The sequence below is a fragment of the Ambystoma mexicanum genome, chromosome 3q (assembly GCF_040938575.1).
Source record: "Ambystoma mexicanum isolate Mex_15411 chromosome 3q, UKY_AmexF1_1, whole genome shotgun sequence".
In the NCBI taxonomy this organism is placed as follows: Eukaryota; Metazoa; Chordata; class Amphibia; order Caudata; family Ambystomatidae; genus Ambystoma; species Ambystoma mexicanum.
In genome coordinates this window covers 190046681-190064362 of record NC_090926.1, presented here as the reverse complement: position 1 = coordinate 190064362, position 17682 = coordinate 190046681, and positions in this window count along the sequence as shown.

Below are 17682 nucleotides of genomic sequence, written 5' to 3'. Positions count from 1 at the left end.
CGCCCAACAGACCAGCTGTAACCCTAAGCCCAGTCCACTTGTCTTCATAGATCAGCAAAGGGCTTGGCGCTTTTTTGGGCCTTATGTAAACAGCGCTCAACATTCCTGTGTACCTCAGTAAGTTCTCTGACACAGTCAAGGGCTGCAGGATATTCTGAGGAAATGATGGCTCAGGGGTAAAGCTCTTGGGTGTTGTCCGTAGAGTGCATAAAATGGTCTAGAACCAGTGGAGATATGAAGAGTATTATTGTACGCAAATTCAGCTGCGATCAACACCGACAACCATGATTCCTGGTGTTGCAGCAGGAGAAAGCGGAAGTACTGTTCCAGTGTGGCATTGAGCCTCTCCGTCTGGCCACCTGTCTGTGGATGATACGCACTGGAGAACCAGTCTTCAATACCAAACAAAGCCGTAAGTAATATCCAGAAGTGGGAAGTTAACTGCGTCTCATGATCTGACACAATGACAGAATGGAGGCCAAAAAACGAAAAACATGCTTCAGGAAAAGCTCAGCAAGAACAGGGGCCATCGGCAACCCCCGACAGGGAATTAACAATGCCATTTTTGTGAAGACATCCACTACGACCCATATGGTGTTATATTCCTGTACCGAGGGAAGCTCCACAATAAAGGCCAAGGATAACATCGACCATGGACGCTGTGTTACAGGTAGGGGCTGTAGTAACCCCATGGGTTTGGCTGGGAATGACCTACACTGTGCACATATTGCACATGTGGAGATGTACTCTTGTACATCACTTCGCATGGAAGGCCACCAGAACCACCTCTGCAAGAGATCGAAGGTCTTTCTCCTGCCAGGGTGTGCAGAGAACATATCCGTGACACCATTTTAACACGGTCCGACGGGTCTTGGGATCCAGCATGAAAAGCCGCCCCTGGATGTAGGGAAGGGAATTCACCACATCAAGGCTGTACTCCGAGATCTCGGGAGGTTTTCTCGAAACCCATTCTTGGAGGGATACCCAAAGCGAAGGTTGTGGTGTACATCCACATACGACCTGATGGGGTAAGAGCATAGAATTCTCATCCTTGTTTGCCAGGGAAGAGCCGTGCATGCAGGAGAGCGCATCAGCCTTTCAATGCAGATGCACTGGACGATAAGAAACTGTGAAATCGAACACAAAGAAGAACTCATGCCATCTGGCGTGTCGTGAGGTGGAGCATTTTAACAAAGTTACTCACCATAGTGACTACCTTATTCCTAGTCCATAGTCCCCCCTTTCCTCCATACTTTTGGGACATTCCATCCTGTGGGACGGGACCAGAGCACTTTTTGCAAAAAAGCATCAAATTGAAAATGTGTCCTCTTTTACGCGGGGTACCGCACGCGGCCGTAACCCCGCCCTGCTTAGCTCCACACATCGCCCTTCAGTCCTTTTCTATCGCCAGGTCTGAGACCATTTAAGCAATAATAGAGGATACTTATTAGAGTGGATGGCGGGCGTATGGAGGAAAGGGGACTATGGACTATAGGTGTAAGTTAGTCACTACAGTGAGTAACTTTGTTTATACTCCTACTTTCCGTCCCCTTTCCTCCATATCAAGCACTTCTTACAGGATAACGGGTGGATGGAACTCCTTTACTGAAAGAGGTTTTTGAGAACAGCTTGCCCGAACTAAGCATCAGCCCTAGAGCTCAGGTCTAATCAGTAATGTTTCACAAAAGCTGATGGGGAAGCCCACATAGCTGCTTTGGCAATGGTTTTCCAGGGAACATAATTTTGGAAGGCAATGGCAGCTGCCTTGCACCGCACCAGAACGGCATGAATTCCCTTCGGAGGCTGAAGGCCCTGAATGGTATACGCCTCAGAGATACAGGAAGCAATCCATCGGGAGATAGTTGCTTTCGAGGCTGGCTTTCCTTTTGGGTCACCGAAGGTCACCAAGAGCTGGGAAGAGCTCTTAAAATTAGATGTTCTGTCCAAATAAAATTTAAGAGCTCGCCTTACATCCAAATTTCAAAGGGTTTATGGCATAAAGCAGTAAGACCCACATTCAGATCCCACTTAGGATGCGGGTTACGCACAGGTGGATACAGATGCAATAAACCTGCAAAGTGCCTTTTAATGACAGGGTTTGTCAAAGAAAAAGAGCAAGAGTCCGAACACAGGTAAGCAATAGCCGAGAAATAAATCTTGCAAGACAAAACATGCATGCCTGAAGCTGCAAGATGTGAAATGAAGGACAGCACCGTGTCGCTGGCAGCTTCTCTGGGGTTCAGCTTTTTTGCTAAACAGCAGTGACAGAAACTGAGCCATTTGCTCCTATACTGAGAACTGGTCAAAGGTTTTCTAGTCGCCTGGATGATATGCATATTATCCGCGGGCAAATTGAATCTTTCTAAAGATTTGAACTCAGGCACCAGGCCACCAAGCTGAATGATTGTGGGGAGGGGTGCCACATCTGCTGATCGCTCTGGTGAAGCAGGTTGGGAATCAGCAAAAGCCTGATCGGTGAGCAGACAGATGCTGAAGCTCCGAAAACCAGAACCTGGCTGGCCACCACGGGGCTATGAACAGGAGAGTGCAATTCAACGTATTCCTGAGCTTGCATAGCGTCCAGTGAATCAGAGGAAGAGGCGGGAAGGCGTAGGACCTCATTATGCCACAGAATCTCGAGAGCATCCCAGGGAAGGAACTCCGAGCACGTTCCTGGAAGCATAAAGAGGAAGTTTCCTGTTCAATGACGTTGCAAAGAGGTCCACTTCTGGAGTGTCCCAATGGCGAAAAAGGTCAGAGAGGATCTCGGTGTTCGGGTGAGAGAGTTAGAGGCAGTTACATTCAGCTGGCCCGGAATATGTACCACCAAACGCCAAACACCATGCTGAATGGCCCATTCCCAAATCTGAATGGCTAGATCTACAAGGAGAGGTGACCTGGTTCCGCCCTGCTTTTTGACATAAAACATTGATACCGCATTGTCCGTGCGGACACGGATCACCTTGTTCACAATCCTTGGCTTGAAAGCTTTGAGCACCAGGAAAATTGCCAGGAGCTCCAGATAATTTATGTGAAATTGTCTGTCCTGCGGCGACCATAGGTCGAAAACCTGAAGATGATCCATCATCGCGCCCCACCCAATAAGGAGGAGTCCGTCATAATTGTCACCTGAGGTGCACACCCACCAACAGATTGCTGGAAGAAGACCACCATAGGAGATCTGTCATCATGCAGGGTGGAACCGGAACCATTTTGGTGTCTGGGTCCACTGCCTAAAGCCAGGAGCTCCGAAGAGCAAACTGCGCAAGTCGCATCTTGAGACGCGCAAGGGGAAGAGCAAGCTCGCACGAGGCCATGAGGCCCAGAAGCCTCTGGAACCACCAGGCGGACATGCTTTCCGACTGAATGAAGACATGACACGTGGATAATAGATCCGCCATCCTGTCCACCGTCATCGAGTACACTCTGCAGTCGATCGTGTTCCAACAGAAAACCAAGAATATCAGGTCCTGAGAGATCGTCATGGAGGATTTCCGCCAGTTCACCGACAGCCCAAGACTGAACAGGAGCTGAAGGAGAGAATGAAGATTGCTCGAGGCTTTCACCGGACAAGGACTGCGCAGAAGCCAGTCGTCCAAATGTAGATACACATGAATACCCTGTAGCCTTAAAACAGCAGCGATGACTGACATCTTTGTGAAGACACGCGGCGCCGAGCTGAGACCAAAAGGGTGCACTCGAAACTGGTAGTGCTCCTCTCCCAGGGAGAATCGCAGGTATATTTCCGATGTGGGCTCCAAATCAGGACATGCATATAAGCATCCTGAAGGTCCACAACGCTGAGCCAGTCGTCCTTCTGAAGAGGACTTTATTTGACAGGGTGTAATCATCTTGATTTCTCTAGGGGAAGAGAAAGGTTGAACTAGGAAAGGTCAAGAATGGTGCGCAGGCCAGCCTGGTTGGGTTTTGGCACCGTAAACGGACGAGAGTAGAAGTGCTCCCCTCGTTCCACTAGGGGAACGGGTTCTACAGCATTGAGATCTAGAAGCTTCTGGACCTCGGCTCTGAGGGAAGGTGTCCCCGACTGCTGAAAGGGAGGATCGAAGAGTCAGAGGGGGGCAAGCCGAAGCCCGCCCGAGCGATGGACAAAACCCACCGGTCATCGGTGATGGTTTGCCATGCCTCCAGATGAGACAAGATTCGTCCTCCCACCGGAGTCTCGCGCGAGCGGCAAAAAATATAATTTTGCAGACTTTTCGGCAGAGAGACTACCTGTCCCTGAAGAGGAGGCGGACGACCGAGAGAAAAACCGGCCACGTTGCTGCCTCCGGCGGGAGTTACCGGGCGGAGGATTCGTCCTGCCGTTTTGGAACCCTCTGAAGCCTGAGGATGATCGAGATGGGGACCGAGATCTCTGAGCTTTGACTTGGGCCTTCACGAGCAGTGACAGAGACTTGGCAGTTTGCGTGTTCGCCTTGGTCTTGGTGAGCTTGTCATCCGTTGAAGAATGAAACAACTCTTTGCCGTCAAAAGGCAGGTCCAGAACTTTATCTTGGACCTCCTTCGAAAACTTTGTTGCATGAAGCTAGGCCTGCCGAGAGGTGTCCAGCCCCAGCATGAGGCCACGAGCGGAGGTTTCAACATGGTGCGCAGCAGCCTGCAGCATATCCAGCACCAACACCCTGGCGTCAGACAAGCCGCATCCAAAGTCTTCTAACCTGTCAACAGGAATGAACTCCTGGAAGTCAGCCAAATCTCTCCACAGTTTCATATTTGCTGCCGCCAGGATGAGCTCTGCATTAGCCTGACACAATTGCAGCGCCGAATTGGCAAAAATCTTCTTGCCCAAGGAATTGAGCAATTTGTCCTACTTGGACAGAACTTGAGTCACAGCTGTGGAAGTCGCAGAAGCTGGCTTGGATTGCAGAGTGGCGGCCGCTACCACCGTCGAGGACGGGAGCGGGCATGACGCCAAGGCTACTTCCTCGGAGGTGTGAAGCCTGTAACGAGCGTCAATCCTTTTATTTATGTGCAGCACACTGTGGGGTTTATCCCAGACCTTGTGGGCCACGGCCAGGATGTCCCTCTGAAGGAACAGGCCGGTGCGCTCCTGTGGAGACAAGGTTAGTACCCCTTCCTGCGGAGCGGGTGCCTCAGGCACTGGTATGTCAAGGAGTGACATGTCCAATACCCAGTCGTGAAATGCTCGGACAGAGCGGGGCTGGTCCGCAATGTCCGGATCTGCCAAAGGGTCTTGTAGAGCATCCGGATCCCCGGCTGCAACGAGACCAGCGTCAGATTGACATAACGCTCTTCTGGAGTCTTGTCCACCGAAGACAAGGGAGGCGAAAGAGCCAGAGGAGGGCCGGGAGGCAGAGGAGGTGTTTTGCCGCCGGGGCGACAGGTGCCGTGACAGGAACTGTCTGGGCAGGCAACAGAGTCTGAGGGCAGATTTACCTAAAGATGCCCTTAACGTACTCCCTCATGGGATCAGAGTTCATTAGACTATGACATTTCCCAAAAAAGGCCCTCTGCCGAGACCTTAGGCTCTTGAGTGGGCAGAGGCTTCTCAGGAGGAGCATAACCCCCAAACGCAGAGAGGAGGGCCTCCAAGAGGGCCCGCCACCAACTGGGTCTGCATAGACCAATGGGGCAGATGTAGGAGGAAGCAAGATCGAATGTGGTTGTGGCATCCGAGCATGCCAGTCATAGGAAGGGCGGAACGAGTCACACTGTCGCGTGGAAAAGGTAGTCCACCGAAAAGAAGGTTCCCAGCACCCACCATCGATAGCGTGGGTGTGAGGGAAGAATCCAAAATGGCCGCCGTAGACCACGCGGGAAGGTCCGCCATTTTGTGAACATATGAGGACTGCATCACATATGTAGATGAGGCAGTTGACTCCACAGATTGGTCAGGGGACTTGACAGAGATTTTAGCCTTCACACAAGGATCCTCGGCAGAGCCGGTACTATGGGGCCTTGGATGTTTACTGGTCATCCTGTCCCTTGAATTAGCCTCCAAAAGGAGGATCATCAGCAATGCTGGTAACAGAGGAGTTACGGTCGACGACCTCTCTCTGGGCCCCCTCAACAGAACCGGTGATGCCGCGAGCGCAGGAAAGTTGAGGAATTCACCTCACAGACAAGACCTTAACAGGCCTCTCAGTTCTGTTGGTACACACCTAAGCCTCATTAAGAGGAACCTCGGAACAGAGTCCGGCCTTAATAGATCCCCCAAGAGGGGCCTCGAACCATGGTTTGCTACAGAAAGCCTCGGAGGCCTCAGGGCACACCCTGGTGTTTGTGTGGAAAGCTCCTGACAAGGAGACCTCAGAGGGAACTCCGTTGCTGGCTATTAGCACCTGATCAGTGAACCTCGGATCGTGATCCGGTATAGGCAGGCCACTCACGGAAACCCTCAGAGAAAACCCTGGTACGCCTATTAGGCCTGCGAGGCACCTCAGGGAGAACCCTGGGAGCAGAGCTTTTGAAGGCCCTCCCGGAAATGGAGGAAGTAAGGAACTTACCAGGCGTCTCTTCTTCCCGTTGATGGAATGCGATGGAAGAACCTTTTGGAAGATCTCTTCCCACAGACGAAGACGACGTTGAAGTGACGGACTGAAAGGAAGTCGCAGAAGAAACACGAGTCCCAACAGTGATCCAGTCGCAGACACTCCAAGCAGAGAGAATGGGGACCCACCCTAACAAAGCGACGCTTGCAAGAGGAACAAGTGGCAAATCCCAGGCGCTCCGGCATAGACGAGGACTACGCAACTGCATAATCGGAGCAGACGAGAAGGACAACGGTAAGAAAAAAGGTCTTCCCAGTGATGCTAGTGCGTCCAGCCCCGACCACTCAAAGAAAAGGACTGAAGGGTGATGCGCGGGGTGGAGCCAAGGAGGGCGGGGTTACAGCCACGTGCGGTACCCCGCGTAAAAGAGAAGACAGACATTCTAAATTTGATGCTTTTTTACAAAAAGTGCTCCAGTCCCGTCCCAGAGGACGGAATGTCCCAAAAGTATGGAGGAAAGCGGACGGGACGCAGGAGCAAACAGATTTCATGGCCAAGAGGTTCCGATGATCCATATACACCTGGATGGGATGTATAACCCCCAACAAGTGGTGTCTCCAATCTTTATAGGCTTCACCGATAGCCACCAGCTCGCGTTCCGTTGTAGTGTAGTTTCTTTCATAAGACGTAAGTTTCCGGGAAAAGAAGGCAACCGGGTGGAGAACCCCAGCGTCTCTGCAATGTTGATCCAATATGGCACCAATGGCTATTCCCGAAGCGTCAGCTTCCACATGGAAGGGCAATGCCGGATTATGGTGTAACACCGGAGCCGTAGTGAAAGTGGCCTTAAGTGTTTCAAAGGCCTGTTGTGCTTCAGGAGACTATACAAACGGGTTCTTACTACTGGTGAGTGCAGTTAAACGAGCCACCACCCCCAAAAAAGAGTGTATAAACCTCCTATAAAAATTAGCAAAACCTAGAAAGAATTGCAAGGTTTTCACATTAACAGGGATAGGCCAGTCAAGTACGGCTCTAACTTTGCCGTTATTCATTCGTACTCCATGGTTGGTCAGATCATACCCGAGGAATTCCACCTCCGTTACGTGAAGGAAAAAGAAATTCTGCTTTGGCGTATAAGTGGTTGCTGGAGCACAGATGTTACATGTGGGAGGTATTGTTGATATGAGGTTGAAAAGACCAAGATGTCACCGAGATACACCACTACGTATCTGTCCATCATGTCATTCATGTAGTACTGGAAAGTGGCCGGGGCGTTGCATAGACGGAAAAGCATGACAATATTCAAAAAGACGAAACCGCGTCTTGAAAGCAGTTTTCCTTTCGTCACCCTCACGTATTCTCACCAGATTGTATGCCCCCCTCACATCCAGTTTGGTGAATAGGACCAAAGAACCCAACGGGTCCAATAAGGTGGAAATCAAGGGTAAGGGGTACTGGTTCTGAATGGTAATGGCATGGAGGGCCCTGTAATCTATGCAGAGCCTCATATCCCCCTCTTTCTTGGGAACAAAAATAAGGGAGAGGCTGCGGACGAACGGAACAGGTGGATAAATCCTGTGCTTAGTGATTTGTCAATGTATTCTTTGAGGATTGCTGTCTCTTTTTGGGTAAATGAATAGATCCGTCCATTAGGTATGGTTGCCCCGGGGACCAGATCGATTGGGCAATCGTATGGTCTATGTGGCGGTAGTTGGTCAGCCATCCCTTTGTAAAAAACATCCTTATATGCCAAATACTCCACATGTATGGGTATGTTGGTAACTGCACTGACCACCAAAGCTGACAAAGAGCGACTTGGTTTAGAGGATAGGTGCTTATCATTGTCTAGACACTGACTCATAATAATCAGAGAGGAAACACACCTTGTGCTTATGGCAATCAATACAGGGATTGTGCAATGAAAGCCACAGAAGCCCCAGGATGACCTTGAATTGCGTAGCAGCAATCAGATCGAACGAAAGTGTTTCAGTATGCCCACTTTTGGTAGCCATGAGTAGATCAACAGTGCATTCAGTGACTAATCCAGAAACCAGCGAGGTCCCATCCACTGCATTGACCACTTATGGCCTGTCTTTAGGAACAACAGGGATCCCAGTCTCGCAGGCGTATTAGATGTCGACATAATTGCTAGTGGCACCAGAATCCAATATTGCTAGCGTGGTCCAAGGCCTTCCTGTCGGGAACAAGATATCTTGATAGCGAACGGGGAATGCCCACCACATGTACCGGGAACCGAAGTAAGAGGACTCGGCAGATGGATACCGTCTACTGTCGAGTCTTGACGTTTCCAGACTTCTTGGTCGGTTTCTTGGGACATAACCGTATCTAATGCTCTGGTGAACTGCAATAAAAACAGAGGCTGTTCAACCTTCGGTTTTCCTTTTCCCTGAGGGTTAAGGGACCCTGTACCGCCCCTATCTGCATGGGTTCAGTCTCGCTACTCGTTGGTAGCTCAGGACAGGACGGAACTGGGGCTATTGGTCTCTTTTCGCCCTTTCTTTCGGCCCTCCTAGCATCAATCTGGAGGACCAGATCCAGCAGTTCAGGAAAAGCCATTGGCACCACCGGAACCGTGGCTATAGTGTCTTTCAATGAGTCTGACAACCCTTGTAGAAGACCGCAGCTTTTTTGTCTTCTGGCCAACTTGTTTCTGCCACCAACTGGCTGAATCTAGCCACATAGGTGAGAAGTAAGTTGAGTAATTCGAGGTCGGTTGCTTGGGTCTCATGGCGGGTATCAAACACGAGACCCATAGCAGTAATTAAGGTGTCGCAGTCATAAAGCGGTTATCCTCCAGCAACGGGTTTGCCCAAGTGGCCGCTGTTCCTCCAAGATATGACAAAACAAACACAGCCTTTGTGGTGGGATCGGGGAAAGATGCTGGTCAACATAGAAAATTTAACCAGCACTGGTTAATTAAGTCCGATACTGTTTAGGATCCCCATGAAACCGCTCAGGAGCGGCTAGGAGAAACTGGGTTGACATAAGAACCAGTACCGAGTCCTGACAGGGCATGGGGAATGCAGAACCGGATGCCACCTGAGGAGCAGATGCCTCTGCTGCAACAGGGCATGTTGACACTTGTAGATCATCAATGCAGCGATGGGTAGCTTGATGTGCTGCCGCCATGTCTGTGCGTAGCTCAGAATAGGCAGGCCAGATTGTTGAGAGCATAAGCGGTCTCCATTTTTAAGGGCTTCTGATTATGTTAGGACTCACCGCCAAGGTAACACACCCGGAGGAAGAGCTGAACCAACGAAGCCAGTAGCTGCAGAATTCTTCCTATTGTAACACTCGGCTGTGGACACAAATCAGATGGAAGAGGAGACACACACACCCACGACACCCCGGCTGTAGAAACAAGACAAAGAAGGATTAAGCTAATTTGGTGTTATTCAGACGATTTCTCTTCAAGCACAGAACAGAACCAACCTCAAGATGTAGACTAGGCAGGTCAGTATATGTAGGTGGGCGGTATTATCCCAGTAATATTCTGAGGTGATAAATAACAACCGAGTCAGGGAACAATAGCAGAAACTGAATAGATGCAAGAAAGCCAGAAAATGAGGACACTTCTTACCGGGATATCAGGAATTCAAGGTGGCAGATCCGTGTCTATATAGTTCTGGAAACCCTACCCCAAGGACACCTGGAGGAGTCAAGTAGTCTCAATAGTCCAGCATCCCCGAGAAAGCCTACCCCAACGGCACAAGGACGCCTGTTGGGAGTTGGCACACACAGCAAGCGTCTCCAGTTCTTGTGCATCCGGGTTCCTGATGGAAATGAAGTTTCCAGGACAAGTAGTGATGTTCCCTGTAAGAAAGTCCTGTTGACAAACCAAGTAGCCGACGTGCGGGCAGTAACAATGAGTAAGTCGTGAGGCAGGGTCAATCTGTTAGGCAGTCCGAGTTAGTTAACGTGCAGGTAACAGATAAGGAATAAAACGTGAGGCAGAAACAGGCACAGTAACAAACCGGGTCCAGACGGCTGACTGTTAGAGAAGTACCAAGGGCGAAGCAAGGCAAACCAGGAAACAAGCCGTAGTCAAAAACCTCAGGAGCGGAACGTAGAACACGGAAGTCCAAAAAACGCTTCAATCAGAAGCACTGACCAACTCGTATGGGCGGGTTTTTTCCTGTTGTACGCATCCTGGTCTTGCGTGACTTAGAACTCGCACGCTTTCTACCTGCCGGATGATGTGCAGAGAGACGCTTCCACCGTTGCCATGGCAGTAAATACTGCATAAGGAACGGCATTCGCATGTGTAGCGAGGAAGACGGGGACAAAACCGTACGATGCGGGAGGATTATAGTGGACATGTTCAGGGTTGGAGCTCGAGTAGTGAGACTCGAAGGTGCATTAGCCAGCCCCAGCAGGTGACGATTCCTGACATAGGCACAAGGTTACCTATGCCCAGATGCAGCTGCGAAAGGGCCGATTGATGGTTGGCAAGATGGGAACCTGGGAATAAGTCTGGAGAGGTAGGGCTGTCTTCAGCTAGACATGGAGGCGAGGTTAGCGTGGGACTAAAAGGGTAGTTAGAAGCTGACACTGGTGGGTGTGCAAGAGGGGGTCTGGCAGTGGCTACAGGGTGGCCTACAGGTATTGGAGCAGGTGGGAAGAGGCTATGTGTGATGCTGGAAATGTATTGGAGGGACAGGGCCTCCCTGTCCTTGTCCTGTAGTCCTTTTTCATGTGTGTTCAGTTTTGTTTTCTGCCCAGGGGTCCATGTGGGACTTCTGGCAGTGCAGCTCTTCCTGTTTTTGGTTTGGTGTACAGACCCTTGGGATACCCTTATGGTACCCATGGGTGGGGGTGCAACCCTGTGCCCCTAGTGTATGTATTTGGGCACCTATGTGTGGCCCACAGAGCAGGGTATGGGCTGGTGGCAGATCCATGCTGAATTTGACAGGTGCTCTGAGTATCCTCCATTTTGGGATACCCAGGCCCTGCCATTGGAATCAGTTGATTCCTGATAGGAAACAAGATGGCCCTTGCGGCCTCTTGCTTTCTATTGTCGGTTACCTTGTTTTCCCAAAGTCATGGGAAGTCCTGACTCTGTCCCTTCCACCTGACTGGCTGTTGGGTGGAAGTTCCATATATGGTGTTGTTGTGAAGTCCAGGCCAGACTGGCTGGAGCCTTCCCAGTGACTGTATGTTGTGGGTACACCCTGTGGGTGGTACCTGGGTGAATGGAGTGTGACCAATATGCACTTCTGGTTTCTGGTATGAGAGACAAAGACTCAGACAGCCGTTCCCAAAACTGGCATGAATGCAGGGTGTAGTGTGGAATGGCTGGGTACTTGTCCCAATCCACATTCCTTGTTGTGAGTGTCTGAGAGGGAGGAGTATGGCCTGAATGCACTGTATGGCTGATTGGCTGACTGAATGAATGCCCTTCTGTATGACTGGCTGCTGAGTGTGACCCAGCAGTGTGGATGAGAGACAGAATAGTCTATCTGGGGACCTCTCACCACTGGAAAAGGTTAAGAAGCTGAGTTGACACTTGAAGAGTAACTGGAACTGCTTATCGTCGACGCCCAGCTAGAAGAAGACGACCTGCTGCTGCATTTGCTTCGACCCGATCCGAAAGCTGTCGCGTTCGTCGAGGACTGATCCTAGAGAGGACCTGGTTAGGCAACCTCTTCCCATGCTGTGAGGGACCATCGAGCACCGCCAACCTTCACTGAAGCTCCCTGGAAGTCAGACCCTCGAAAGGCTGCCGACCGGAGACGGGGACCGCCGAGGAGAACAAAGTAAAGCACCCGGACATCGACGCTGTCGAAGTCCATTGCTGTTGACCAGGGTTCGGAGTATTGTTGTAACCGCTGGAGGCCCGTCAAAGCCATGTTGCCCAGAAGAGGGGACCGCTTGACACCGTGCCGCCGACGACCGGAGCCGCCCGCTCCTTTGCCTAAGACTGTTGAATCGAAGGACTCACTTGTCTGCACCATCGACCGCTTTATCCCGCTGGAGAAAGTCGAGGACGCCGACGTTCCGATGAGAATCCGCCGGTGGGTTTCCCGCCACCCAAAGACCACAAGGACTTTAATGACTCGATGCCCTTGTCGGGCCACAGTTCTTCAGAAACTCTTTGCAGTCCTGAACTATCAATCGCCGAGGTGCCCCGCACATCTCATCCTCGCAGGACGTCGCCGAGGAGCACCGCCTGGATCGCCGCCGTGGTCTCAGCACCCTCGAACTTTTCCTCGACGCCAAGTTCACCTTCTTCGACGCCTCTCGACAATCCGTGCTCCTGCTTTAAAGGGAGTCACTCAAGAAGGATCCATCGACACCTCTTCGAATAACTCTGCTCCACCAGATACACTGGGGCGTGGGGGGAGAAACATTATAGAAAGAAATAAGACTTATAGAACAATATATGGAATGGGCTTGTGTTATATCTTTATTTTACAGGTTGCCAAGGTGGGGGGGGGAGGGATCTCCACACAGAACTGTGTCTAGTGGTAGGGGCCAGTATTCTGCCAATTGTTCCAACCAACTGCTTTCCTCCTATGTCTATTGTTGGTTGCCTTTATTAACTGATCTGTGTGACATTTGACCAGAGTATAGTTGATGCACTTTAATGAGATCTGATAATTGTGGTACCACTTTAGAACTGTATATATTTATCATTGTTGATTTACTGAGCACAAAGTGAGTTATTGTGGTAGTGTACATAACCTTGAATATTAATTATATAAAGACTGTGTTTTAACTAATACAGTGTGTGGACATTCCTTTGTGGGGGCTTGGGGACTACACTGTATTTAAGAACCAGCCTGCATCACCTCCTGAGAAGCTAGGCCTTGATTGCTCGACTACGTTACCAATAATAGAGCATCTTGGCTGGGGTCCTCTGTGCCTCTCCTCTACCATATAGAGAGCAGAAGTACAGTCCCCCTCCCCAGTCTTTACACTATGCAATGGCACTGTGCACGTCCAGTTGGCTTTACACTTGTGGGGCTGTGCAGGTGATAGGCGTACACCCTCATGAGCTTAAGCTTGGTTGTGAGCGTGGGGAGGCGTAGTTGCTGGATTTTGGAGGGCAAGGCCCCTTGCTACTGCCAGCCATGGTAGCTGCAGCTCTTTGCGCAATAGGTGACCAGAGCGTGCTGCCTTTGCTAGGTGCGGCGGGGCTAGGGGCATATTGCATACTTGGAGGTATGGGGGGGGGAAGGGCTGTGCTGCGGGCAGGTAATCTAGGAGCAGGTATGGATGTAGTAGGCTGCGGCGTAGGGTTTTGGCAGAGCGCAGATATGAGAGGAAAAGGGTATGGTAGACGGGCGGCAGTCAGCGTTATATTATTTAGAACATAGAGAGAGGAAGGCAAGGGGCAGGTGGGTGACTGGAAAGGCTTACCTTAGTGTAGGTGGTGGTTGTCTCCTACCACGATAACTCTGCAGTAGGGCAAACCAGGGTAGCTCCGGTGTCTAAATGCATCTCCGGCGAGACTGCAGCCATCTTGGAAAGGGTAGAGGAGGCAGATCCACTGCTTCTGGTAAAGGGTCTTGTGGCAACACAGAGGATAGAGTCCACTTAAGTTTGTGTGAGGAAGTGGGGAAGCCATGGCATTGGTACAGGGAGGGGTATTGGGGTTTGCCTGGTTGCCAGGACAGGCACAGACAGGCATTGGCCTTTCTTCTGGGCCTTCATTCAGGCACTCTACTGGCACAGCCTGACTGCTGTGTGCGCCATGCTGGGCTTAGCTGCAGGCCAGCTAATCCAATGCAAAAAAAGTCCTCGGGTGACCCATTGTGCTTTGGGTGATGTTGGTGGATGGCAGAGGCGATCTTTTCAGAGATCTCGGCTCTATGAATCCGGATGTAGGACCCACTGAGGCAGCCCTCGCTCGCAGTGTAGAGCGGGCAGTCAGTAGGGTGGATGGAGGCCTCATGGTAGATGTTCTGTGCTCCTCCACGCTGTAGTGGGTCTCACATTTTGTGCATTGTTTGATGTGTGATCTCGTTTGCAAAAGTATCCCAAATACCCTTTTGTTTAAAAAAAAAATATATGACAATGCATTACTTACCGTAAAAGCATTTCTGATGGTTGCATCTGCTTAGATTCACATGCTGTGCTTAGGTCCGACATCCAGTGGTCACTGCGGAGTATTGCATTTTGTTTTTCGTAGTCGAAAAGGGGACGTCGACAAGGCGTGTCTGTAACACTATCCCTATAGTGACGTGCGTTGTACCCACAATCCCTCACGCGTCGAGGTCCCTCTGTTTGTATTTTTCTGCCCTGAGGGAGCCTTCTAAACGTGAGTGAGTACAGAAAAGAGAGAAATATAGGAAAGGATGTCTATGTTCCTTCCATCCGAGCGGGGAGGAAGGGCGGGCGCATGTGAATCTAAGCAGATACAACCATCAGAAATGCTTTTACGGTAAGTAATGCATTGTCTTCTGATGTTTGTTAATCTGCTTAGAATCACATGCTGTGCATAGACTAGAGAGCAGTACCCGGAGTTGGCGGTGGGTTATGAGAAGGAACAGTAGAGAAAAGATGTCTTAATACTGCCTATCCCACCTGGGAATCAGATCTAGAGTGTGCATCTAGACAGTAGTGTTTTGTAAAGGTGTGCACAGAACTCCAGGTAGCCGCTTTGCAGATGGACTCAAGGGGAACATTTGCAATGAATGCTATGGAAGCCCCAGTGCCTCGAGTGGAATGTGCTCTTGGCTTGAAGGGTAGTTCTCTCTTAGCAAGAGTGTAACAGAGAGTGATGCATTGTACAATCCATCTAGATATAGTGGACTTAGAAACTGCATCTCCTTCTCTTCCTGCTGCCACCGAGACAAAGAACTGATTAGTCTTTCTCAGTGTTCTGGTTCTTTCCATGTAGAACATGACAGCTCTGCGTACATCTAGTGTATGCAGACTTTTTTCTCCCAAGCTGTAAGGGTTTTGAAAGAACGTTGGTAGTTCTATAGACTGGTTTACATGAAATTTCGAGATTAATTTTGGTGCAAACCTTGGGTGTGTGCGTAGAACCACCTTATCCTTGTGAACTGTTACGAAGGGGTCTAGTACAAAAAGAGCCTGTAGTTCACTTACTCTTCTAATGGAGGTGATAGCTATTAGGAAAGCAGTCTTAAGAGTGAGGTATTTAAGAGTTGCCTTGTGCATGGGTTCGAAAGGAGAGCCCATGAGTCTAGAAAGTACCACGTTTAAGTCCCATCCGGGAGCTGGGTTAGCTATCGGAGGGTGTATTCTCTTTACCCCCTCCATGAAGGCCTTGATAACTGGTATCTTCCACCACGACACTTTAAGTTGGGAAGTGGTGTATGCAGAAAGTGCCGCTAGGTGGACTTTAATGGAATTAAACACTAGACCTGAATCCAGTAAATGGGTCAAGTACAGAATAATGTTAGTGGCAGAGCAGTCAACCGGGTTGATGTTCTTACCTCTACACCAGATGACAAATCTTTTCCACTTGCTGGAATAGCAGTGGCGAGTATTAGGTTTTCTGGCTTCCCTGAGGATGTCCATACATCTCTGTGGGAGGTGTAAATGTCCAAATTCTATGATCTCAGGAGCCAGGCTGCTAAGTTCATGGTCTGAGGGCATGGATGCAGAGTCCTGCCCTTGTCTTGTGACAGCATGTTGTACGGGCAGGGAAGTTTCATTGGGGGAGATAGGGACATCTCCATCAAGTGAGCGAACCATGGCTGCCGGGCCCACATTGGGGCCACTAGTATCATGGTAACCTGCTCCTGGTGCATCTTGTGCACCACTTTGTTGAGAAGGGGAGTCGGGGGAAAGGCGTAAACAAATTTCCCTGACCATTGAATCGACAGACCGTTCCCCTTGGACTGGTTCTGGGGGTACCTGGAGGCGTAACTTTGGCATTGTGAGTTCTCCAGAGTTGCGAACAGGTCTATTTCCGGGAACCCCCATTGCGTGAAGACGTCTAAGACGATGTCTTCATGCAATTGCCATTCGTACTCTTCGGGCAGGGGGAAGTCTCTGCTGAGTTTGTCTGCTAGCAGATTGAGTTCCCCTGGTACATGTTGTGATAGTAGGAACATGTTGTGTTTGAGAGCCCACTTCCATATATTCTGGGACAGCTTGGACAGTCCTGGAGAGTGAGTGCCCCCTTGCTTGTTGAGGTAGTACATGGCTGTGGTGCTGTCTGTGAGGACCATCACTGTCTTTCCTTGTAAGTGTTCCTGAAAGGCTTTCAGTGCTTTGAACACCGCTAGTAGTTCCAGCAGGTTTATATGCTTGGATGCTAAGCTCGGAGTCCACACTCCGTGAGCAGTCTGATGGGATAGGTGAGCCCCCCATCCTGTAAGGGATGCGTCTGTGGTTAGAGTGGCTTCCACTGCGGGTGTGGCAAAAGTTTTCCCCAATAACAGGTTTTCCTTTGTCCACCACCGTAGCGAGAGAACCAAGGCCTGCGAGACCACCACTAGATCGTCCCATTGTCCGCTGGCCTGACACCACTGGCTGTAAAGCCACTCTTGCATTGGGCGCATGCGCAGGCGCGCGTGAGGTACCAAATAAATACATGACGCCATCATCCCTAGCAAGCGCATTGCTTTGCGTACCGTCACCTCTCGACCTGCCACATAACTGGGGATCTGAAACAGCATGTTTTGGACCCTCTCGTTGGAGGGGAAGACGAGGCCGTCCTTTGTTCGAATTAGAGCCCCTAGGAATCGTTTGATTTGGCTGGGGTCTAAGCTGGACTTCTTTTCGTTGATGGAGAAGCCCAGTTGGGACAAAAGGTCTACGGTCTTTTGGGTATTGGAGAAGCATGTTTCGTAAGAATCCCCTGTTATGAGCCAGTCGTCGAGGTAAGGGTATACCGGGATGGATAACCTGCGCAGGTGGGCCGCTGCCACTGCCAGTACTTTCGTGAATACCCTTGGTGCAGATGCTATCCCGAAGGGTAGTACTCTGAACTGGTAGTGTTTGTCCTCTATCTTGAACCTGAGGTATTTTCTGTGCGCTGGCAACATTAAAATATGAAAGTATGCATCTTTCATGTCTAGTGATGTCATGTAATCCCCCTGTGATAACAGTGGGATTACTTCCTGCAAGGTTACCATACGAAACTTTTGGGGTTTGACAAACTTGTTCGCTGGGCGCAGATCTAATACAGGGCGCATGGTTAAATCCTTTTTGGGTACAAGGAAGTACACTGAATAAATACCTTCTGTTACATGAGATAGGGGGACAG